Below are 26,602 nucleotides of genomic sequence, written 5' to 3'. Positions count from 1 at the left end.
TGAGATACCTAAGCCCTCTAAGGAAACCACCAAAGAAGGATCACTAAGTTACTTCCTCAACATGGAGACATGAAATGCTGGATGAATGGAGCTTAATATAGAAGGAAACTCCAACTCATAAGCAATGTTGCCAACCCTCCGCAAAATTGCATAAGGACCCAAAAACCAGGGACTGAGCTTTATTCTTACCAAACCACATCACTCCATTCATGTGAGATACCTTTAGGAACACCTTATCCACAACCTCAAACTCCAAGACACTATGCCTTACATTCGTATAGGACTTTTGGAAACTTTGGGAAGCCTTAAGCCTATTCTAAATCACCATTACCTTTTCCATAACCAAATAAACCAAATCCGAACCAAACATGTCCTCCTTACCAAGATCAAACCATCCAATAGAATATCTATACCTCTTACTATAAAATGCCATAAAAGAGGCCATACCAATACTAGAATGATAGCCATTTGTAATACCCTGCAAAATTCCTAGTTTAATTCAGTCCTTTAAGCTTGTCAAAGGGTGCCAGGCTTAGAAAATTCTTACTAAGTTTCCTGACTTAGTGTAAGTTTAGCCTTTAAAAGTTAGAAATCTTATTTTGAGACCTTAATGTCCTTTAGTCACCTATATTTTTGTTAATTCATGATTAGGAAGGTCAATAGGTGTTCTCGGACAAGTTTCGAATTTTTTGGACCGCATTTAGACTACACTCGGAATCCCAAAATAGTGGAACAATGAGATCTTGGTGTACCGCATTGCCTATCATATTGGTTAATATTATTGCAGGTTGCTAGAGTCAAACTCCTGAGACACGGCATGATCATGGAATAATGGGTCAAGTATCGCGTCGATAATCACGTTGATGCCTAGTTTTCAGTCATTAAATGACCCTATCCTTAAGGGTAATTAAGTATTTTTCCCCTAACCTTCAGCCCTCATAACACGAAACTTAGCCCCTTTTTGGTTAAATACATTCACTATATCACAATTTCTCAAGAACAAGAAAACCCTAGATAATTAATTCCAAATAAAGAACTCAAGCTTCCCTTCACTAATCTTCAAGAAATCATCAACCAAGGTATGTAAAGTGTTCATCCAAGGTTTCCTTCCAGCCTTGGAGCTCAAGAAACCCTTTTCAAAATATGAATTTTGAATTCCATGTATTAGGCTTGATTGTACACATGTTAATGCTGTGATATGACTTCGAAGATTGAATCTTTATTAAATTTTCATGACTTTATGTTAGTATGTGGATTGAAATCCTTAATTTTGAAGTGCTTGATATAGCTATGATGTATTAATTGTTGATTTATGCCATAGAAAAGGTTATGCCTTCTATGTGTTTGTTAAAATGCCTAAGTGAATAAGAATTGTGCATTATGACCCATTTGTGATCTAAATGCTCATAAGTATGGATTTGTGAAATTATATTATGTTAGCATGCATTCCTATTCATGTGTAAGATTATGACTTGCAAATGCATTATGAAATCCCTCAATGGTTGTATTATGAATTGTTGACTATGGTCATGTGTTCAAAAAGTATCATTCCCTATTAATATTCATTCTATCGAGTCCTGGGGTTGTTTAATACCCCATAATTTAGCTGAGTGCCTAGAACCGTGTCAGTTTTCAAGATAGCCTCAGTCAAGCCATGATCGGTAGTACTCCTAGACAAGTTTTAGAACTCAGTAGAAATCAGTCAGTTACATATCTCAGGAAAGATCAGTAGATCCAATATCAGTTCAGTCCCATTCAGCATTCAGTTCAGTTCTCAGTAATTTTAGTCAGCTAATAAAACTCAGTAATATTTCGTCAGTCAATGGAACTCAGTAAACTCAGTTTAGTTAAATAGTACATTTAGTAATAGCTCAGTCAAGCTTAGTGTAAACTAGGAATCAGTTCAACGTCTATTCAGGTAGGAGTAGGATTTAGCATCGAGTGACCTGAAGGATGAGGGCTCACCTGTCAGTTCGTAGAGGGTATGATCCTGAGAAGCAATCCTTACATTCCAGAACTACGTAGCCAGCATAGGTTGAGATATATACCTATGAGTTTAGGGTTAATACATCTCATTCGATTTCTCCTACCAGCGAAGGGTTGACGGAAGAGCTCCCTATCAGCAAAGGGTTAACTCACAACTTTCTTTACCCATGGAATGGTATTAATACCCTTCTAACTGGGGTCATAGGTTGGACCCCCCAGTTCAGTTATGGGGCATGTCGGTTAGATAATTACCTCTCACAGTCTCAATCTTTCATAAAATACTCAGATAATTTCTAAGATTTTAGGACTGTCATATACAGTAACTTAGATTAGTATGAAACTCAGCTAGTTCCATCAGAATTAAGATTGTTAGAAACAGTCATTCAGTTAATAGTACATCAGTTATCAGTAATCTATGTTATCAGTAAACTTAGTATAGTTCCATAGATTCAGAATTGTCAGATACAGTCATTCAGTTACTAGTTATACAATATTCGTAGACTTAAACATCTATTAATTAGTATTCAAATTCAATATTCAGCATTATCATGACCTCAGTTATAGTTCACGTATTCATGCACATATTCTTACGCAGTCATGTTTATGTTATTCAGTCAGTTATAGTTCATGCATATGAACCCTTGCATTCAGGCTACCTCACTTTACATACCAGTACATTTTTATATACTGACGCATACTTTTCTCTTGTGCAGTGGTATTTTATAGCATAGGTTCGGGCACTCAGGTTCCCGATCACACTTATTAGTTTAGATTTTAGCAGTCATAGTCAGTGGTGAGTCCTCATAGTTCGAGGATGTGATTATTTCATTATTTTAGTGCTTCAGTACTTAGCTTATTTCAGCAGTTGGAGTTAGTTGGGGACATGTCCCATCAACTCCTTATTCAGATAGTTTAGAGGCTTTTTTTCATACTATAGCATGTTCAGGCAGTTCTTTTAGTTTTGGTATTGTTATACCCTATTTCAAATTCATTACAGTATTGAACCTTATGATAGTTCTGCCTATTATTTTGCATATTTCAGTATTATTTTATAGTTATTGCAGCAGGAACTAATCATGGGTTAGCTTGTGGTCCTTCGAAATTATGAGCACGATTATGAGCACTGTGTAGCATTTGGAGTACCAAACTCGGGGCGTTACAAACTTGGTATTAGAGCCTAAGGTTTAACAGTGTCCTAGGAAGTCTGAAAATCCGCATCTAGTGGAGTCTTGTGCATGGGTGTGTTGCGTGCCACACTTATGTACAGGAGTCTATGAGATGTTTTAGGAATAGTTTCCCTTCTTTAAGTATTCATTTCGAGCGAGTGAGCATGAGCTCCAGTTAAACTCTCCATCTAATCCATTTCTCTCTTTCATTTATAAAATATACCTCCCAAAAGGACTAATGAAAGAAGAACCAAAAATCAGTTAGAACCTCAGCCCATTCAGGCAGATCCCCTGGACAATCATGTTTCCCATGCAGAATTCAGGACTACATTCACTACTCTTGCGAATTTAGTTATAGCTCAGAATGAATGGCCAACTACTATTTCGACTAACCCAGTGGCAATATTTCTACAACTAAGATTCGGGACATTACCCAAATTAATCATCCCATATTTATAGGGTTTAAGTCTGAAGAGAATCCATAGGAGTTCCTCAACCAGGTCCAAAAAGTATCAGATATCATGGGAGTGACTTCCAGTGAGAGTGTCGAGTTAACCTATATTATCTATAAGATGTATGCCATACGTGGTTTAAGTAATGAAAGGTAGACAGGGGTACAAATGGAAAGCCATAGAGTAGGAAGTATTTGCTACTGCCTTCCTAGACTGATTCTTTTTCGTAGAGCTGAAAGAAGCCAAAGTGTTAGAGTTCATCAACCTCAGGCAAGGTAACATGAGTGTGAAAGAGTATTCCCTCAAGTTCACCCATCTAGCCAAGTATTCCCCCCATGTAGTAGAAGACAGTAGATCTAAAATGAGCAAGTTTGTTTCTGGGGTATCAAGTAGAGTGGTTAAAGAATGCAGGACTACGATGTTGATTAAGGAGATGGATATATCTAGGCTTATGGTCCATGCTCAACAGATTGAGGAGCAGAAGCTCAAGAAAAATGAGAGAGAAAATAAGAGAGCTAGAATGGGTAGCTACAGTTTTGCCCAGTCAAGGTTAGAGGGTGGTAACCATTCTCAATATAGTCAGAATTTTTTAGTTCCATCCTTCCTCATCCAGTGCTCTAATTCCTAAGTTCAAAAATAGAAACAAAGATAGGGCACCAGGCTCTAAGTCTCAGGGTAGTTTCAGCAGTGCCCAAACCGATCCTCTTTGTTAGACTACTGGTAAACACCATAAGGGTGTGTGTAGAGCCGATAGTGATGTGTGTTTCAGATGTGGTGAGTCAGGTCATAGAGTCCGAGACTATCCTAAGCCTTGTCTACGAAGTCAGCACAGTTGTCTTTAGGCTCAGTTCGATCGCCCGAATTAGCAGGGTGCTACTTTCAGTGCTATAAGTGGGCAATGCCCAAATAGACTTTATGCATTTCAGTCCCGACAGGATCAGGAAAGTTCTCCTGATATAGTGACTAGTATGTTACAAATCTCTCATTTATGTGTTTATGTTTCATCAGATCCAGGAGATTCTATATATTTTGTAACTCATTACATAATAGTCGAACTTTAAGGTCAGACCAAATACTAACAGAACCTTTCTCAGCCTCCACCCATTAGGTGAGTATATTATAGCCCGACATGTATATAGGAACTATCTGGTTATGATATCTCAAAAATGTCAGGCCTTCAGATTCTAGTAGTACTGCTAGTATGTGTAGGAAATCAATATGGGAAGATGATCCCTGAACCATCCCTATCTCAGTGCAAAGTTTTAAACTACAGTCATCATGATACTTACACATGTTTTACATCTCAGTTCCATGATAACTTATATTTATGCACTTTCTATAGAATCGTGTGTGCTTCCAGTTCTTAGTATAAGGAGTTCCAATTTACTCATTGTTACGAATCATGTTCCATGAGTACAAGAACTTCAGACTCAGGTCATGCAGCTCATGACTCATGCACTCATGTCATGATTTACAGTATACTCATCCCACATGACTTATGTTTCACTCTTATTTTTTAGCCTAACTCAAACTATGTCATGTATACCCTCAGTTTAGATTCCTTAGTGAATTGGTGGTGTTGATGTTCTATCCCTTAGGCCTCAATTACAGCATCAGTTCAGTAATTAATATTCAGTTAAGGACTCAGATAGTCCTAGAGGACTATGGCTTTTAGTTATCAGTTACTTAGCTATCATAATTCAGTACTTCAGTACCAGTCTAAACCTTAATTATCAGAAACCAACATTTAGTCTCAGTTACAGTCTTAGTTACAGTTATAGTCTTAATTACCATCTTATCTACAATCTCAGTCCCTGTCCTAGTCCAGTAGCCAGATCAGAAACTCATTTTAGTTTCAGGATTTTTGAACCATAGCATATATCCATCAGTTACCCAGTTATTAGTATTTCAGTACCTTAGTTTACAAAATATTTCAGAACTATATTATACGCATGGTCTTGCATTCAGTACCTCATGTTACCCATTCAGTCAATACCTTCTATGCATGATAATCTATAGTTTCAGTCTAGTTATTCAGACTAAGTAAATTTCATTCTTGAAGACCCAGTATTCAGTAATCAGTTATTCAGTAAATTAGATAAGTAGTATATTTATGCATTCATGCTCAACACCGAGGCAAATATTTTTAGTAGTCTCAAGTGATGTGTTGTGCTAAGGCAGAGAGTATAATTAAAAGTATAATTGAGGGGTATGTTAAAGCTTGAAAATTTTAGATGCAGTGCATAAGGCTTAGTCACCCTACCCTAGATGATGATGTGTAGGTCTCGCCTCATATTATAAAATCTTATTCAGGATGATATTTTCATATTCAGATGTTGTATTCAGCCCATTCAAAGTTTTTCTCCCTTCCTAAGGCCACTAGAACTCTATAAAAGAGTGTCAGAGAAAATCTCCAATTGAGAATAAGTTTTCAGTATTAATCAGTCCGTATAGGCCATAACCCAGTTTAGCAGTCAGACGGATGAGTTCGTATGGTTTCCCATCTTTCCATCTATTCACATTATCCAAAATCTCGTGAATGGGTGTAAACATTCTAAGATGTACCAACAAAATCAAGGATATGTAGTCGCGATTCAATTCGTAGGTGACTTGTGTATCGTTCCTGTCCTTTCTCAGTAGCTTAGCTAAGTCAGTATCTATCAATGGATGTATTGTCCCAAGGGCTTACACTGTAGTCGCACAAACTTTTATGACTCAAAACATGCCATTCCCTCTTTATGTAATGAATCCAACTTGGAGCAAGGGGTACTCATAGATTGACCTTCAAATTCAAATATCAGCTGCAAGACATGTATTCAAAGACTCAATTCAATTCATGATGTTCATTTCATGTGTCACGTTTCAATCACAAATATGTTCTCATGTTTCTGCTCATGCATGTTTAGTAAATAATCTCAGGTTCATCAATATTTTAAGTTCAAGTTAATAGTCTTCCTTGAACTCATTCAGTTTCATGTCCAGTTTTCCATTATAAACTTGGTATCAATTACCATTGTATGTTCACTCATGCATTCATGTGTCCGTTCAGTCATGAATTCATGTATCAGATATGCATGTTCAGCTTGATAAATTTATCTTATTGGTAATCCCATTCATGCATTCATGAGTCAGTTATTCATGCATCTTATATGCATGTTCAGTATAATAAACTTAGCTTAATAGTTATATCTGTCAAGAAATCGTGTTTTAGTTGTTTATGTTCAGTATATACTTCATCTTATCTTTTTATCCATCTCAATCAGTCTCATTCAAGGAAGAATATTCCCGAGGGGGAGATATTGTAAGACCCCACAAAATTCCTAGCTTAGTTCAGTTTTTTAAGCTTGTCAAGGGATCCCAAGCTTAGAAGATTCTAGCTAAGTTTCGAGACCTAGTTTATTTTTAGCCTTCGAAAGTTGGCAATCTCATTTCATGACCTTAATGTCCTTTAGTGGTCTATATTTTTTTAATTCATGATCAGGAAGGTCAATAGGTGTTCTCGAACAAATTTTGGATTTTTTAGACCACGTTTAGACCACGTTTAGAATCCCAAAATAGTGGAACAATGCGATCTTGGCACACCGCATCGCCTATTGCATTGGTTAATATTATTGCAGGTTGCCAAAGTCAAACTCTTGAGGCCCAGCGTAATTATATCGCGATGCATCGAGTATCGCATCCATGCTGTCGACGCACTGCATTGACAACTGCATTGGTGCCCATTTTTTAGTCATTAAATGACTGCATCCTTAAGGGTAATTAGTTCTTTTTCCCCCGACCTTCAGCCCTCATAACATGAAACTTAGCCCTTTTTTGGCTAAATATATTCACTATTTCAAAATTTCTCAAGAATAAGAAAACCTTAGGTGATTAATTCCAAATAAAGAACTCAAACTTTCCTCTATTAATCTTCAAGGAATCATCAACCAAGGTATGTAAAGTGTTTATCCAAGGGTCCCTTCCACCCTTGGAGCTCAAGAAACCCTTTTCAAAATATAAATTTTGAAGTCCATGATGTGGGCTTGATTGTACACATGTTAATGTTGTGATATGACTTCCAAGATTGAATCTTTATTAAATTTTCATGACTTTATGTTAGCATGTGGATTTAAATCCTTAAATTTGAAGTGCTTGATATAGCCATGATGTATTAGTTGTTGATTTATGCCCTAGAAAAGTCTATACCTTCTATGTGTTTGTTAAAATGCCTAAGTGAAAAAGAATTGTGCATTATGACCCATTTGTGATCTAAATGATGAACTCATGATGTACCCACATGTTCAAAATAACTTCCATGCTTAAGCTATATTTTGTAATGATTTGGTAAAATGCTCATAAGTATGAATTTGTGAAATTATGTTATGTTAGCACACATTTCTATTCATGTGTAAGCTTATTACTTGCAAATGCTTCATGAAATCCCTCAATAGTTGTATTGTGAATTGTTGACTATGGCCATGTGTTCAATAAGTGTCATGTCCTATTTATATTCATGTTGTTGAGTCCGGGGGGTATTTAATACTCGGTAATTCTCACGCAGTTATGTTTATGTTATTCGGTCAGTTATAGTTCATGCATATGAACCCTTGTATTCAGCCTACCTCACTTTGCATACTAGTACATTCTCATGTACTGAAGCATACTTTTCTCTTGCGCTGGGTGTTTTATAGAATAGGTTCAGATTCTCAGGTTCCCAATTGCACTTAGCAATTCAGATTTCAGCAGTTAGACTCAGTGGTGAGTCCTCATAGTTCGAGGAAGTGATTATTTCATTATTTCAATGCTTCAGTACTTAGCTTATTTCAGTAGTTGGAGTTAGTTGGGGACATGTCCCATCAACTCCTTATTCAGACAGTTTAGAGGCTTTTTTTTAGACTATAGCATGTTCAAATAGTTCTTTCAATTTTGGTATTGTTATTCCCTATTTTAGATTTATTACAGTATTGAACCTTATGGCAGTTCAGCCCATTATTCCACATATTCTGTATTATTTTATAGTTATTGTAGTAGGTAGCAGTCATGGGTTAGCTTGTGGTCTTTCAGGATTATAAGCATCGTGTAGCGTTCGGGGTACCAGTCTCGACACATTACATTATTGTTGTAAGCAAACTATACCAAAGGTAGATGCTCAACCGAATTGCCACCATGATTAATCATACATGCCCGAAGCATACCTTCTAAAGTCTTAATAGTCCTTTCCACTTGCCCATCTATGTGAGAATAAAAAGCAGTACTAAGACTCACCTTAATACCCAATCCTTTCTGAAAAGACCTCAAAAAATGAGATGAAAACTGCGTACCACGCAGAGATAATCGAAACAGGTAACATATTCGGATTCACAACCTCATGAAGATACAACTTCGATAATTCTCCACCAAAAAGGTAGTCCTCACTGGCAAGAAGTGAGCAGACTTCGTCATCCTATCCACGATAACCTAAATCAAATCAAACTGGTTCTACGATCGAGGAAGATCGACAACAAAATCCATTTTGATCACCTCCCATTTCCACTTAGGCAAATAAATTTCTTGATACAACCCTTCAAGCCTTATGCGCTCAACTTTAACTTGTTGACACACCATGCACTTGGCTACAAAATCAGCCACACCCCTTTTCATACCATTCCACCAATATATCTCTTTGAGATCATGATACATCTTTGTGGATCTGAGTGAACAACATATCACAATTCATGAGCCTCAGCCAAGATCCTTTGTCGCAACCCATCGACGTCAGGAACACACAACCTCCCTTGGTACCATACAGTACCGTCACCACTGATCTCAAATACCATTACCTTTTTCCCACCAACATCACTCTTGATTTTCATCAAGATAGGATCTAGTACTTGCTTCTCCTTAATCTTTGCATCGAGAGACAACCTAACAGTTTCCTATACCAATTCTCACTTCGCCTTATCTACATGAGATAAACTCCCCATGGATAACCTACTAAGAGCATCATCAACAATATTAGTCATACCTGGATTATAGTGAAGAAATTCATATCATACTTCTTAAGAAGATCCAATCATTTTCTCTGCTTGAGATTTAGCTCCTTCTAACTAAAAATCACACTTGGAGAAGTTAGCATACAACTACTATTCCTTCAAGGTATGCAACACCACACGGAGGTGATTGACATGATTCACCTCACTTTTAGAATACACCAAGATGTCATCAATGAACACATTGACCAAAAGATCCAAGAACTGCCCCACAGCTTAGGGGAAAAATCCTAGAATGGTCTGATGCCAATCTTTTTATATATGGGTTGATGGCAGCATAGGCGTATAATCCTTACATGGGCCGATCCCAACTTATGTATTTACCACTAATCAGATGGTTATTTGAATCATATAAATTACAAATAATATAAACTATGAAGGGAAAATGAATAAAAGAATGTAATGTACATGATTCTAAAAGTATATGTAATGGTGGTCTGTTAGCAATTATTTACTTGTTCCTGATTTAATTTGAGCTATTGTGTTATATATAGTTACTTCCAGCTTTACATATTCAATACATATTTTTTTACTGACATCCCTCATGGGGGACCTGCATTTCTTGCAATAGGCATAGGTGCTTCGGCTAATACACCTCCACAGTTGGAGTATAGGATATCCAACCACTATTGGTGAGCTCTAGGTTGATTCAAATTTTTTGAGTTAGTTATATATGTTTAGGTATTGTATAGTATTAAGGAGTGAGGCAGGGTCATTTCTCAACCTTAACAAGTCTATGTATCTCTTAGAGGTGTTGAAGACCAATAAAAAGTTAAGCATAACAGTATTTAGTCTTTTAAATGTTATGGATCCAATGGTCATATCTTGTATATATAGTTTTGGGCTGGCCTACCCAGTTTATTTTCACCGATCTATCATATACATGATTGTAAGAACCTTTAATTTTGATAGAAATATGCACAAGAATACCAAGGTTATAGTTGGTGATCTCGAGCTTTTATGTCCACGGGTGCTTATCTGCCCTAATGGGTTTGAGGTGTTACATAATTATTCTAAATTCATGGAAATATGATTTTGGAGATTACCCAAGCTCAAATGGTGATGAAAAACTCAAAAATCACCCAACTTGATGCTCAAAGGTAAGAAATGGAGAAAAATTATGAAAATGGTTTATATACCGATAGTGGTCTCTTGCTTAAGTCTTTTGAAGCTAACTAAAGAAGGGAATCCTTTTAGCAGGCCATCCGTTGACTTATTAAATACCTCTAAACAGGACTCCACTTAAGAGATAGATTATTGCTAAAGCGGCTACCTCTTAAGTAGTACTTTGGTTGCATAAGTCGCTTTACCTTATATGACTAAGTGTTTAGTTTGATCAAGAAAAAATGATCCAAATAGATGCTTGAAATTTGATAGGGACCCTAATAAACACACCATATATTCTATAAGTATATTTTTGTCGTTCCAAAGTCAATAGTGATCTAGGAGTATTTATACTCCTAAGTGTTATTATCAATACACGTTTAACAAGTTTGAGGACTTCTTTGTGTTCTTAGTGAGTTGTTAATGTATAATTGAGTGTCTATATGTTGAAGTACATGTTAAGAGTGTTTAAGGTGTACTTAAAAAAAGTTAAGAATCAGAACTATCACTTAGATTTTAGACAAGAAAACTAGTGTTACTAGCTTGAGCTATGTTCGTTTCTAGTGGACATTAATGAATTTTACTGTGTTGTGTGAGATAATAATTGTTAATTGGTGTTGTATGAGATCATGGAAGGTGTGAGTATAAATTCAAGGAAGCTTAACAAGCTGTAATAAAGTTGGAAAGAAAGCGACAAACTGTGGGACATGAAGGTATTATAGAAGGAGTTAACTACAAAGAAAACTGATGTTGGGAGCACAAGGGTGTGTCACTCCCTCAGAGCATTTATAAGGGTGTTCCATGCCCTGAGAAACAACGTAAACTGTTAATTCCAGTAAGCATGTGCATTAATAGTGAGTCACACACTTGGACATTAGTGATAAGGGTCAGCCGCGGCTAAGAAAGAATTTGGGCAAATATCCTTTTTCAATATAAATAGGAAACTTGAATTCTATTCCAAACATAATGGATGACTTTTGAAGAGAGAACACACAACGAGGCTACAATTAGGGTTCTTGTCCTTTACTTTAGTTTAATTTTGGTTTTTACTTATGAAATCCATTCTTGTTATTCATTGCAAAACCAAAGTGTCTAAACACCCTTGCTCTACAATTTAGGCTATGAATATGAATACTTAGCTTACAATTGATTTGGTTTATTGTTGATTGTCATATTTGTTTTTTCATATATTCTCGTTATTACTATTCTATTGCCTCATGACCTATAGAATAAACCTATATTTTAGTTATGAGATCGAAAGAAGGAACAATAGATTAGATCATGGAATATATGGAATGGGTTGTTATTATTTAAGTGGATTAAAGATAGGATTCATAATTACTTTAGGAATATACCTAATAAATCCCATTTGGGTAAAGCATGGGTAGACATACAAATACATTTAGATTAGCTCACATATCTCCATTAAATAATGTAGTTGTGGGGCTAATTTTGATAGATGATTAGATATGTGGAAGAACATAATAATATTATCAACCCTGTGAATCAACAACCAAGATAATTACTTAAACAATGAGATTATATAGAACAGTAGGAATGGTCAACATGCCTCAACCATATATTTCTCCTCATTATAATTTCAATCACTTTATAATCTCATATTGTTCACTATTACTTTTATTCTATCAAACATATACTCTCTTTGCTTAAGAATTGAACATATTTAAACTTATTATTAACACTAGAATAGGATTGCTGCTAAACACAGGTCCCTGTGGTATCGAAATCCTGCTTGAAAGGGCAACTTTATTACATGTTTTACCACATACACCTACGTGTGAGGTAGGATCACAAAAACCTTTTGGCACCATTGTCAGGGACATAAAATTGGTAACTTTCTTACCTTTAGTTTTCTACTTTATTTTATAAGTGCTAATGATTGATCTTAGCTTCTGAACTTGCAGGTCCAGGTCTAAATCATAAGTAAGTTGTCACTAGAAAGAGATTTAGTTGACCTATATCCTAAAGCAGAATGATGACTACATCAACAAATAAGAGAAGCAGTACTTATCTATCGCATCCTACAAGTTCAACAAGATAAAGCTATTCATGCAGTCATGGCTGGAGAACATCTAACCCAGGACAATATTCAAAGAGAAAATCCCACACTCAACTCATATTACCACTGTAATTCATAGACATAAACCTGGGGGTAGATTGGAGATCAAACAAAATATGATGTAATAGTTGCACAAGTAAGTAATTTATATGCATGTCATATACAGATCCACAAGTCCATCTATTGAAGCTTTTAGAGATCAATGACACCTTCAATCCTACCTGAGTCTCTCTAGACAATGTGAGGCTCACCCTTGATGCAAGTATAAAGCCCTCAAGACCTTTTACAAGGAGCCAAGCCAAAGAACTTCAACAACTTCAAGCTTTGTTTATGCACTTGAATGCTTATGAAAGGGTTGTAGATTCAGCCAAGAGAAATGCCTTGATTTGTGAAAAAGGGGCTTGAAGAGTCTACATTTTACAAAGGGAAGATGTTTACACTTTGAAAGGCAACACTCTAAGGGCGCCTCCTCTCTTTAGTTCATTAAGGGTAGTTTCGTCATTTGGTATGTAATAGTATAAATAGACCATTTTGCTTCTCTTTTCATTAGACTTGGATGAAATTTGATATTACTATTATATTGTAACTTTAGTCTCTAGTTTAGCTCTTAGAATCTAAACATTGGTCCAAGAATATTTGAAGTTAGGGTTTCACTTGTTTTGGATAATTTGGCAAGAAAGGTGTACTTGAGGAAGAGTGTTTTCCTTTGGGTCACCTAAGAGGAAGGTTTGAACTCTTATTTGTGAGGTGTGTTTGAAGATTTGAAACATCTTCTAGTGCTAATCATTGAATAGGAGTAAGAGTCTTTCTATCTACCCTTTAATTTCAAGTAATCCTCTTCTTCATCACCTTTCTAAGTGTTGTTTTCTCTTTGTGTGCTTGCTGATTGTTACATGTTTTGTGCCAATTTCGTGAGTTTGAGCTAAGAACCTCCATGAACATGGTGTTTTTGAAACTTTTGTGCTAGATCCAAATTTTAGCCTTGTGAAATTGGTTGAAGTTGTTTTGGGCTAAGGACCCTAGATATTCAAAAAAAGTTCAGATTTGGAGTTCATTTGCTAGGTGGTCGAACTTGGTCAACGCTTGAATATTCATCTTGTTCATCCATGATCTTCATAACTTAGTAAAGAAGGATATTCAAAGTTCTTTTGTGATCCAAAAAAGAGAAGAAAGAGAGTGAAAAAGTTGTTTGTCCAAAAGCATATTCAAAGAATATTCCATTCTTCCAAAAGGAGGAGGGGACAAGGGGACAAACAAAGTACAAGTGCAATTACTAGTGGCGTGTTTGCTATTTTTTTGCTCTTTTTAGGTACATTTGTCATGGAAAATGAAGGTACTACTTCCCAACTCTAGGGAAATGATGCTATTGGAGCCTTGATGGCTCGGCTTGAGGCCTTAGGCCGAAAAATGGATGATAATCACAATACTATGAAGCACCATATGGATGCAATGAGCGGTGACATGATTAGAATTAAAGCGAGGGTTGATAGAGTATGTCCACCAAAATCTCCACAAAATTCAAACCACCAAGTTCCAAACTCACTTGACCAAAGGCTACCTTCACAACTCCAAACACCTCAAGTCCAAAGATCCTATACTTCACAAAATCCAATGACTCCTCTCCACGAGTTAGAAACCCAAGAGAGTGAGTCCAAGCCTCAATATGGATATAAGATTGATGTTAAGATACAATAAGAGTGTGAAGAAAAGAAGGAACGGGAAAGGGAAGTCGCGGGTAGTGAGGTTGGAAAGGAAAAAAATTGCTTGATTGTGGGACTTGTCCACAAATAACCTTTTCCACTTCCGAACCCAAAAGCTAGCATTTTTCCTAGCTTTGATTCTTATTATGTGCAGGTTCTAGGCCCTATAAGTACCAAGGAGGAGCCCAAGAAAGCTCAATCCAAACCCTTGGCCGAAAGTCCCCATTTTAGGACAAGTGATGAAGAAGTAAGTCCAAAGGGAAAACATGAACTATTCCTTTGTAATGAGGAGCATGAAGTATGCCCTAATAATGCTAAACAAGAGGGAAAACACCATTCTTATGATCCACAAGGTGACATTCCTATACTCTACACTTCCTTGAACTTAAAATATTGTGATGTGGCTAGTAGTGGCCAAAGTGGTGTAGTTTCGGATTTTCTTAGTAAAGAAGTGTGTGAATCTTCTTTTTGTGATACTCTTGGTGTTGTTAGGTTTCATAAGGACCAAACTCTTGGTGTGAGTACGCAAGCACTAGTGGATCCTTTAGATGACAAAATCAATTCTTTTTGTAAAAATAATTTGTGTCCATCTAGTGCTATCATTCATGACTTGAATAAGGTTCTAATACTAAGTGAAAAGAGTATTCATACACTAGTTGACCCTTGTGAAAACCAAGATGAGTCTACGTTGGTATGTGAGTTGCCAACAGCTAGTGAGGATGTGAATGATGATCAATTTACTCACGAATGTAGTCCACTACTTGAGTTTATGTATGATGAGCTTGATGAGTCTCAAGTTAGTGATGATGTTGATAGAGTTGATCATGATATTGGACATTACTCTTTGAACTTGTGTGATGAAATCCATGACATTACTCTTGTTCATAGTGACCATGTGTATGTCAAATTTGTGAGAAATGCCTTGGGTAATTGTGGGTTTGATTCTCTAGTAAAAGGAATGTCTAACCTCGGCTTAGATTCTTGTCTATTTCATCCATTTGATCTCGATATACTATTGGGGTGAGGAAGGTTGTGTTTTGGATTGCATTCCTTTTTCCTTGATATCTCTCTTAACCATGTCCTTTGTGATGCTTGTAGTAAGTATTTCATGATTGTAACAAAGGATAGTTGGGTGTATTCCAAAAGTGTACCCCCTTTGCATAATTGTATTGTTGATCTTGATAAAGTATATATGGTCCTTTGAACTTGTGTAATGAAATCCCTTATGTTAATCTTGTTCATAATGACCTTGTGTTTGTCCTAGTGGTGGGTAATGCCTTGAATGATTGTGAACTTGATAACCTAGTGAAAGGAGTGGGCCATCTCGACTTAAACCTTTATCATTTGCTCCCATTTGACCCTGGAATACTCTTGAGATGTGAAGGTACCTTGATGTTGGGCTATGTTATAACTTGAAACTTATCCGAAATTTACAATGACTGGCTATACGTTATAAAATCCAATCGGTATAGTTGCTGGCCGTGCTCACTTATTTTCGATATTGATGTTATTCATGTCTTTGTTATACTTTATGCTAAGATTTTTATGTCAAAAATCAAGGATATGTGGATGTATGTCAAGTGTGATCAACCATGGGTTGATGATATAAGTGTGGTGCTAATACTAACCTTCCTACCAAGAGGATTTTGTGTTTGTTTTTCTCTCTCTTTGGTTTTTGCAAGATCTGATTTTGAGGACAAATTCCTTTAAGATGGAAAGGATGATACAAGCACAATGAGCCTCAAGAGCACAAGATATTGTCTAAGGGTCAAGGCTTCGGAATTGGCAAGTAATTAAAGACTTTTTGGAGTATTTTGAAGCCTTTGTCAAGAGAAGGAAGGAGGGGAATTTATGCATTCCATAGGCTCAAGGGAAGGATAATGAAGACTTTTTACACTCCAAAAGAGCACTGCCTTCTTTTAAGTCCTCATTAAGGGCATTTTTGTCCTTTGGCATGTAATAGTATAAATAGACCATTTTACTTCTCTTTTCATTAGACTTTGATGAATTGAAACTGAGTACCTCTGATTGTATTTTTTAGTCCTTAGCTTGTAGCGTAGAATCTGAAAATTGGTCCAAGAACATTTGAAGTTAGGGTTTCACTTGTTTTGGATAATTTGGCAAGAAAGGTGTACTTGAGAAAGAGTGTTTCCTTTGGGTCACCTAAGAGAAAGGTTTGAACTCTTATTTGTAAGGTGTCTTTGAAGATTTGAAACATCTTCTAGTGCTAATCATTGAATAGGAGTAAGGGTCTTTCTATCTATCCTTTAATTTCAGCAATTCATCTCATTCATCTCCTTTCTAAGCATTGTTTTCTTTTTATTTGGTTGTTAGAATTTGCATCTTAAGTGACTAATTTCGTGTATATCCTACCTTTAGGCTATCACCCAAGGTGCTCAGACTCATTTTGGGCTATTGGATGGAAATTGATAAAAATAGCCCTGAGGGCTTACTTTTCATCGAAACGACCTCAGATGGAAATTTAAATTATGCCACTGAGTCTAGAATCTCAAATTTGGAAGGGTATCATAGTTCTCTTATGTTTATGAGGTTCAAATGAGTCCCGAGGGGTCGTTGGAGACATAATTTTCCATGTATGTTGCTAGTGTACCACTAAGCTGGTGCATTTGCTAAAGTAGCACTTGGGTCGCTTTAGTAGAGGACATTTAAGTCGATTCCTTACGCAAGCAGGATTTCCAGCTAAGGTCCATCTAATAGACCCTACCCACTTTAGTAAAGGTTTTTTAATTCGTTGTTGGTCCATTTAACTAAAGGGTGTAGAGTTTTCCTGTACCGCTTAAGCGGTACTTTGTTGCTTTATCAGTGACCACTTAAGCAAGCAGTCAAGTGTCCCCTTAAGTGGTGCCTCGGAGACATTATATGCCCCATTAGCCTAATTTTCATTTATTTTCTCTCAACTCTCAAGAAAGAAAACCATAGAGAGTGTGAAGAATCAGAAGGAGCGTCATTAGGATATTATGGGGTGGTTATGAACTTGAATTTAGCATTTCTTTATCAAAATTTTCTTGGTAAATTTTTCAATTATTTCACAAAATTCCTCATTCTTCTTGAGTATATTAAGACTTCATTTGATCTCAAAATTTTCCCATTCTTGTAAATTCCTGAAAATAAGGGGTGGGGCAGTCGTTGTCAAGTAACCCAATTTGAATTGGGGTCAAATCTCAAGGAGTGAATTATAGACTTCAATTCTTATGGATGCTTAAATTATTAAAGATTACACAGAATGCTAATAAAAATGATATGTAAAATAAAATGGGGGGAATTCATTCGGAAACTCTTCACAACAAGCTTTAACAAGTGCTTGGTGAATGAAACTTTTACTTAGAATTCAAGATTTTAGGGAAATATTGGGATTATGTCTACCTAGGGGTAATGCATGTGGGTTAATGTTGGTTCATCATTAGATTTAGTTGTTAACTAATGGATAGGCCAAGTCAAAGATCATTGGGGTCAATCTTTCAACAAAACCACAACGATTTCACCTGTTGGCTCTTTCGAGCACCTAAATAGTGTACAAATTTTCATAACAACCCAAGACCTCAATCAAGCATCCCTATTTCTAGGATGATGCTCGATAAATGATTTACACTCCCAATACACTTAATTCTAAGATTGCAAAAGGTAGTAAACTATAGTCTTAATTATCCACCATTGCCTTATCCCTTATAACCCTTTTTCGAGGATGTTATGGGTTACCTAATGATATCCTAAAGGATATGAAACACATGAAATGGACTCACAAGATGCAAATTACAGCAACTAAATAAAGAGAAAAAAACACAATAGAATGGAGATGAAGAAGAAGAATGCTTGAAATTAAAGAATAGATAGAAAGACCCTTTTTCCACTATATGATTAGCACTAGAAGATGTATCAAATCTTCAAACACACCTCACAAATGAAATTTCAAGCCTTCCTCTTAGGTGACCCAAAGGACTCACACTTCCTCAAACACACCTTTCTTGCCAAATCATCCAAGATAAGTCAAAACCCTAACTTTCAAATGTTCATGAACCAAGTTTCGGTTCTAAGAGATACAAGTACAAGACTAAAGCTACAAAATATGAGTAATACTCAATTTCAATTCATCAAAGTCTAATGAAAAGAGAAGAAAAATTGTCTATTTATACTATTACATGCCAAATGACAAAACTATCCTTAATGAGCTAAGGGAATTGGGCGCCTCTTGAGTGTTTCCTCAGCGTGAAAAATGTCTTCATTAACCTTCACTTAAGTAGCCTATTGAGTGCATAAGTTTCCCTCCTTCCTTCTCTTGACCAAGGCTTCAAAATACTCTGAAAAGTCTTCAATTGCTTGCTAATTCCGAAGCCTTGATCCCTTAGATAATTCCTTGTACTTTTGATGCTCCTTGTTCTTGTATCATCATCTCCATCTCGAAGGAATTTGTCCTCAAATTCAGATCTTGAAAAAACCAAAGAGAGAAAGAACAAAACAAACAGACAATCCTCTTTGTGGAAGGGTTGTAACATCCCGTATTTTGCTTGTACTTATTCTAATTATATGGAACCTGGTATGGTCTATCGGTAATGGGTGAGGTTTTTTATGCAAGTATTAATGGCATAGATAGAATTATATATGCTGCCTGTGCAGTTTTTATGTGATGTGACCAAGTTAACGTCGATACAACTATTTAAACTTGGGATCGTAAGCTAGTATTTGAATCTGAAGTTTAAAGTGACCAAGTGTGTATAATTTTAAGGTTAGATTAAAGGGATTAGGAGATGAAAATGGAACAAAGGTGCTTGCTTGACTTAATTAAGCTAGTAGGCGAGTCACCTACTTGAACTATTTGAACCAAATTAATGGACATATGGCTATGGACCATATTTGGGCCTATACTAAAGTAATGTACTCGTTTGGGCTCAAATTGAATAGAAGAGAAATAAAATAGGTAAAAAGGCCCAATACTCAAATCTGCCAAGGCCCAAGTTAAAGAGAAGAAAAGAAGGGTAAATGGGTGGCTAAGGCCCAATAACTTTGGATCCACAAAATCCCAATATATTGGGAAAGTAGGTACATCATTCACTTGATAAAATATGGGCCAAAAAGGGGAAAGAAAGTCGGCCAAAGATCAGCTCCTTTATATAGATTGAAATCAGCAATTTTTGCTCATTTTTAACTTAGAAAAAAATTTCAGCTTCTAGGTTTTTCTCTCTTGTTATCTCTTGGCTATGAAGTAACCCTATATTCCCACAAGGGTTCTTGGAATTTACCTTCCTCCCAAGATAAAGGTAAGTGAGCAATTCATGAGCTTGTACTAAGGAAACTATGTGTTCTTCAAGATTAATTTCTTGACAGCCCTCTCTATAAGTTGGACAGTCCATTGTTCTTAGTTATTAAAGGATTTCTTTCTTTCTCTTCTCGTGTATGTGTGAAGGTATTAATCTATTGAAGAGATACAAATTAAGAGGCTAAACTAACAAGGAAATCAAGGTATGTTTGCTGTCCACTTTTGTCCCTTTTCTATATACATGTGTTGGTAGAGGATTGCACATATTTGATTGTTATTAAAGGATGATTGGAGTGTTGTTTGCGGACTGTTTTGTGTGTTTGTGTTATGGGTTGCCAGGTTGATGTTGGAGAAAGGTGTGGTTAGTTTGTAATAAAATATAAAAGAAAGGTGTGGTGGTACACCACCGAACTAATTGTTGCATTTGTTACTGCCCAATTTATTTTGTGTGTTGGGTTGGAGGGTGTAAAGAAGCTGATGTGGTTTTGGTGATCTTATGAGGACATGTGTGGTATGTATGTGTAATTGGAGGAGGAAAGGGTTAAAACAATGCCCTTGATTGATGGATTACGCGTGTACTGCCCGGTTACTATTTTGGTGAAGTTAAGTAGCCTAAACATGTTGGTTGGTTGCTAATACTAGATTACCATATATTCTATTGTAGATAAGTAACCTAAAAGGCAGGAAGTCAAGTCGGGTTAGTTTCGGAGTTATATAACCAGGTATGTAAGGCATCCTCTATTTGGTACTCTTTGGCATGAAATCGAACATTTGTTCCATCAAGTAAGTTTCCAAGGTTGTCCTGTAACCATTGACACCTAATAGCAGCGTATTGTATCCTATAAGGACAACGACCTTGTTCCCACTCTTTAACATATCAAAACACCTCAATACGTGTTTATTATTAAACCTGCATATCTATCTTCATTTGAAAATTTCAGAAGTTCTCCATTTACTCAATTAAGACCCATGTGTTATTTTAAGCTCCTAAACATTTCATTGGTGTGCCAACAACTCTCTACCTCAATTTTGTTGCATTAAGTGCCTATTTACATGTCTCTTAGTAGCAGGTTATTATTTTAACGCACCATAATGTGATGACCACCAAAGTAATAATCTCAAAGGCTAAATAAACTAAGTAACGTAAATCTGTAAAATGAGTGGCAGCTCAAGGGCATAAGCCTAGCATGGGTCGATCCTAATCTGTATATGCAGGTGGCAGCTCAGGGGCGTAAGCCTAGCATAGGCACCAAGTGAGCAGAAAAGTTGGACAAAAAAATAAAGGAGTAGACATGCCCTCGGTTATCTCAATTGCGGTCCTCATATGCGATTACGGTTACCTGCTTGTCTGCATAACTATCAATCAGCCGCGATCATGGACAAAGAAGCTAATTGATTCAATGACTACTCCTTAATTTCCTCACATTCTCGCTCGAGTTCTTGCATACAGGGATGGTCTGATCTCAAGATAAATGGTGATGGTGTAGAGTTTAAAAATGATTGTGGTCTTTGATTGAGTTTCAGGGAGCACCCTTATTTCTTTATTAGCTTTTATATTCATGCAATATGGACACTGATACCTTTTTAGTTGGGTTTTTTTTCCCTTATTCAAGTCATTTCAGCCTATACTATTAATGTTTCTGCATAATTTACTTCTCTTTTGGGATAATTCTTCTCTTGGTTTTTATTTGGGTTGTAATATTCGGGCACTCTGATGGTGCCCACATTTTCATGTATTGTTATTTTGTTCTTAGTTTGCTATTTCAGTTTAAATTTTGTTAGATGAGCTTTTCCTTCATGATTGGGTTTCTAACCATAGGTGCAGGGGAAGTCTAAGTACCTGTGGTATCAAGGTCATTGATGCAAGGGATGTCTGAGTTCCTGTACTGTTAATAATTTAAAGTTGCATTAATTTCCATTGGTGATGTCTGAGTAATCATATGGTGGGTCACCCATACTATGATTTACAATGTTAGACGATAGCTTGAATGGTTTCCATGATTAGCAAATTCTATGTGGGGTGGATACAAAAGCAAATGACCCTCTCTATCAGAAAAAATTTTCAAAATTAAAAGTGATAGACGTGAGAAACTTTGTGATGAAATTTTCCCTCTTTCCATGACTCTGATAATTGACTTTGGAAAAGTAGTGAATACTCTATATTTGTCTCCAGCGGATAGAACAATTAAACCCCCTTGAATACATTCGTATGCCATGTGTGTGAGGTTTATTGTCTGCATCTCACGTGTACTTGTACTATCTAGAACTTGCCCCTTTAGTCTTTTAAAGCTAAATTTTGATTGTGCTTGGTTGGTAAAGTGATCAAAGGTCATCTTCTGATTTTGGGAACCCACTCTAGCCCAAAAAACCTAACCATGCATAATTATACTTGGTACCCACTTTGAGCCTTTGGACCTTTTTTTGGAAACTTTAATACAACCCGTGACCCATTCTTTTATCTCTCTCTTGAAGCAAATCCTCCTTTAACTTGAAAAAGTAACTTGAGTTTAAAAGCCTAAGTTGGGGGTGGTAAAGGTTGTGGGAAAAAGTGTAAGGCCACAAAGTTGTTAGTGAAATGCCTTATGAGCTTGAACAATGAAAATAAATAAATAGAAAATGAATGAGTCCATTAAAGGAATGAAGGCACTGTAAGTTGAATGAAAGAGAAATGAAAAGAAATGTAGTGCACAAAGGAAGCTTAAGTAGGCATAAGAAAATAAAGGAATTAAAGAAAAGTGGCCCTTAGCCAAAATAGAGGATTGAAAAGGTGTAATGTGAATGTTCAAGGAAGGGTGTAGCCATGTTATTCCCAAATGATAACCTACCAAAACTAAACCTACATTAAAAGCTCAAAAAGCCCTTTATGATTCCAAACCAAGTGTGGTCATTATAGTGGTGATTGAAAATAGGGGCAAGCCTATGGCATGGTACTTGTTAACATGGAGTATTTCTTGAGAGAGTGAGTGTTTGCTCTTAAAATTCCTTGTTGCATTCTTTGTAACTAGGTGTGAAAATTTTTCCTTTCATGTGAGGAGGCATGTGAACCAGTTGGTGTGGGGGATTTTTCATCTTCCGCATAATGAGATAATCGAAAGTATTGCATAATTGTAGTTAACATGTGAGTCATTTCTAGAGTGTTAGTAGTTGTTGCATGGTTGCTCCTCAAAGTGTATTGCATCTTTCACTATTTCACTTTGTGATTAGGAGAGTCGTTAAAAGCCTATTTGCCCATATGTGAAAATTTTTTGGTAGTGGCAAAGTTTGAGTCATCATGATCATGGAGTGATAGAATGGGGGCATACATGTGAAATTCTCTCATAACAAGAGGAAGTGTTGCTTGAGGACAAGAAAGGTCTTAAGTTGAAGGTGTTGATGAGTGGTGATTTTACCACTCATTTTCACTCAACATTCATGTACATTACCTTATTTTAAATGAATAAATGAGACATATTGTGAGTAAATGCACTAATTTCCACTCTTTGCAAGCATAGAGTTGAGGAGAGCAAAAGATGTGGAATGAGGTTGAAAATGAGGAAAAGGGAGCAAAGAAGAGTACGGCTAAAGACCTAGATAACAACGGCCTCAGTTACCGCGACTGCGGTCCTTAATCCGTGATTACGGTCAGTCAAGATGGTCAACACAATATGGTCGCGACACATAATAGTGGTCGTGTAACCACGATTATGGTCAAATCGGTGCGATCGCGGTTCTGCAGGATTATGCCAAGGGGAAGATTTGTAAAATTTCAGTAATGAATCCAATCCATATATAAGCGAAAACCATTTATAGATTGCTTACCTCATAAGATATCTTTGAATTCAAGATTTGAAACCCTTATTGGCCAAGTGTGTAATTATCTTTTAAGACTAAATTTCTTAGGAATTTTTTGAAGAAATGAATGCTTTGGATAATCCTTATGGTATATCTCTCTTTACATTCTTCATGAGTCTCTAAGTAATTTAGCTTTGGGACTATGTTGAACTTGAGTGTAATTGTGTGTGGGTATTGTTGTTTTTATATGGATTTTAGTTTTTGAGTGTGGATTCCACCATTGCTTGATTTTATAGGTTGGAATTTGATGGGTGAAAACCCCAAATCTCAAAATGGGTTTGATAGGTGAAAACCCCACAAACTCTAGAAATCCTTTATCATCCTTAAAAGAGGAAAGAAGGTGAACATTAGGTGATACAAGAACAAGGAGCATCTAAAGTACAAGTAATTATCTAAGGGGTCAAAGGCTTCGGAATTAGCAAGCAATTGAAGACTTTTTGGAGTATTTTGAAGCCTTGGTCAAGAGAAGGAAGGAGGGGAACTTATGCACTCAATAAGCGCCTCAAGTGAAGGTTAATGAAGACATTTTGCACTCCAAGGAAACACTCAAGAGGTGCCCAATTCCCTTAGCTCATTAAGGGTAGTATTGTCATTTAGCATGTAATAGTATAAATAGACAATTTTTCTTCTCTTTTCATTAGACTTTGATGAATTGAAATTGAGTATTACTCATATTTTTTAGCTTTAGTCTTGTAGTTGTAGCTCTTAGAACCAAAACATGGTCCACGAACATTTGAAAGTTAGGGTTTTCACTTGCTCCCTAGCACCTAAGGAGTCTAGATCTACATTTGGAATAAGATTTGGTCAATTTTGAACTAGATCCACCATGGTTATGGCGTTTTGAAGCTTCAAGAATCTAGATCCATATGGTTTTTGTGTTGTGGACATTGGTTTGTTGTGATTTATTGTTATTTGAGCACACGTTGGCCTAAGGAACCTAGATCTACAAAAAAATCAGATTTGGAGTTCATTTGGTTAGGGGTCAAACTTTGGTCAACTCTTAAATATTCATCTTGTTCTTCCATGTTCATCAAGTCTTGCTAAGGAAGAATATTCAAAGAGTGTGTTTGATTCGAAAAAAGTAGAAGAAAGAGAGTGTACTTGGTGTTTGTGAAAGAATATTCCTTGGCATATTGTTTGTCATCCAAAGAAAGAAGAGACAAAGGAATAATCAAAGTACAAAATTAAGTACATTCAAGTACAAAGGGGGGGGGGACATTGTTTTTTAATTCATTTGAAGCTCCAAAAAGGCTTTCAAACCTTCATTTTTCTCTTCCAAACGAAATTCTTCTTCACCAAAGGGGTTCTAGGCCGAGACTTGAGAATTAGGGTTGAAAAATTTGAAAACTCACTGTCCAATCACAAGCTACCACGTCATCACTAGCTAATCGGCCAAATTGAGTTCTTAGGTAGATTTCCTAGTTTCTAGTTTTTTATTCTAGTTTCTTTTAAGCTAATGCTATCACTAATTAGCAATCTAGTAAGTACCTTCTAGGTTGGTATTTAGTTTAGAGTTTATTTATTTCGTGTCTCTGGTTTTTTGTGTGCTTTTCTCATTTTTAAGTCATAGTATTTTGTTGGTTCAAGTTCGTGTATCACTTTATTTGAGTCATTGCAAACAAAGATCAATTTTGGTTCAAAGCTTCTCACCTCTCAAGTAACTTTCCAAGTATTGCTGGTTCTCCAACACTTGTGAAGCCAAGTGCGAGGTAAGATTGACAGTGAGTGAAGTGAGGCTTTGAACTAACTTGTTTGCTCATTTTATAGGTTGTTTACTTGCTGTTTGTTGCACTTTGTAGGTACATTTTCCATGGAATCCAAAGGTACTACTTCCCAATCATTGGGAAATGATGCTATTGGATCCTTGATGGCTCGGATTGATGCCTTGGAGACTTTGCTCAAAGAATGGAAGATAGTCATGATGCCTTGAGAAGAGACATGAAGAGTGATATAGATGCTACGCAGACTGAAATTTCCACTTTTAGTGGAAGACTTAATTGTGTTGAAATTAGGAGGAAATCACAACCTTCTAGTCCTGTTCCCTGCCATGCATCCTCTAGTGTCCAAGACAATAACTATTCCATGACTATAACCCCAGAAACCCTCCACCAAATGTTTAATCCTCCAAGAGCTCTACAAAACTATCCACTAAACCCACCCCAAACCTCTCCTAACCGAACCCTACAAAGACCACTAAATTCCCAAATGAACTAAGTCCAACAAGAGGGACTTGGGAACCAAAATCCACCCACAAATCCGAGCCAAATAGTTCCACAAAATCCTACACTTCACAAAATCTAATGCCTATCCTCCACAAGTTAGAATTCGAAGAGAATGAGGTCAAGCCTCAAGTTGGAGAGAAGCTTGTTGTTGAGATGCAAGAAGAATATGAAGAAAATAGGGAAAAGAAAAGGGAAGTCGTGGGTAGTGAAGTTAGGATGGAAGAAAAATCTTCATTGTGGATCTTGTCCACGAAGAACCTTTGTTACTCACTGACCCAAGTGCTAGCATTTTGCCAAGCATTCATTCTTCTTACTTCCAGGTACAAGAAGATATATTTCAAAGGGATAATTCAAAAGAACTCCATCCTAAACATATGGGAGTTCTAAAGGCACCAATGGCCGAAAGCTCCAAACTAGTGGACTGCCCAAGTCTAACCCGAGGTAACATCACTACTTCCTACATTTCCTTGAACTTAAAATATTGTGATTTAGTGACTTGTAAAGTGGTGATGGGTTTACAAGTGCATTCTTCTTTACTTGGTAGCTCTTTAATTGAGAACAAAACACCTAAGGCTAGTCCATGCACTTCTTTGAGCTTGAAATATTGTAATGTACCCTCTAGTGTGTTGGGTTTGGGTTAGTTTGACATAGGGGTGCATGCTTCTTCTCTTAATATCTTCCTTAATTTGTACAATGATCAACTTACTCTTAAAACTAGTTCACTACTTAAACATGAGAAGGGTGTGATTAAAAACTTTCAAGCTAGTGTTGATGATAGTAA

General features: G+C 36.5%; 1 long non-coding RNA gene across 1 annotated transcript; it reads left to right on the top strand.

Annotated features, from left to right (window-relative positions):
- The first annotated feature begins 19,603 nt into the window (after positions 1–19,603).
- Positions 19,604–21,394, top strand: LOC107855762. The gene is made up of 4 exons (XR_007049617.1): positions 19,604–19,769; positions 19,916–19,971; positions 20,433–20,490; positions 20,984–21,394. It is a non-coding gene; the product is annotated as an uncharacterized LOC107855762 (long non-coding RNA).
- Positions 21,395–26,602: the final 5,208 nt, after the last annotated feature.

This window comes from Capsicum annuum, chromosome 1 (genome assembly GCF_002878395.1).
Source record: "Capsicum annuum cultivar UCD-10X-F1 chromosome 1, UCD10Xv1.1, whole genome shotgun sequence".
Lineage (NCBI taxonomy): Eukaryota > Viridiplantae > Streptophyta > Magnoliopsida > Solanales > Solanaceae > Capsicum > Capsicum annuum.
Note: the sequence above shows the minus strand (reverse complement) of the source record. Positions and strands in the feature narration are given on the sequence as shown.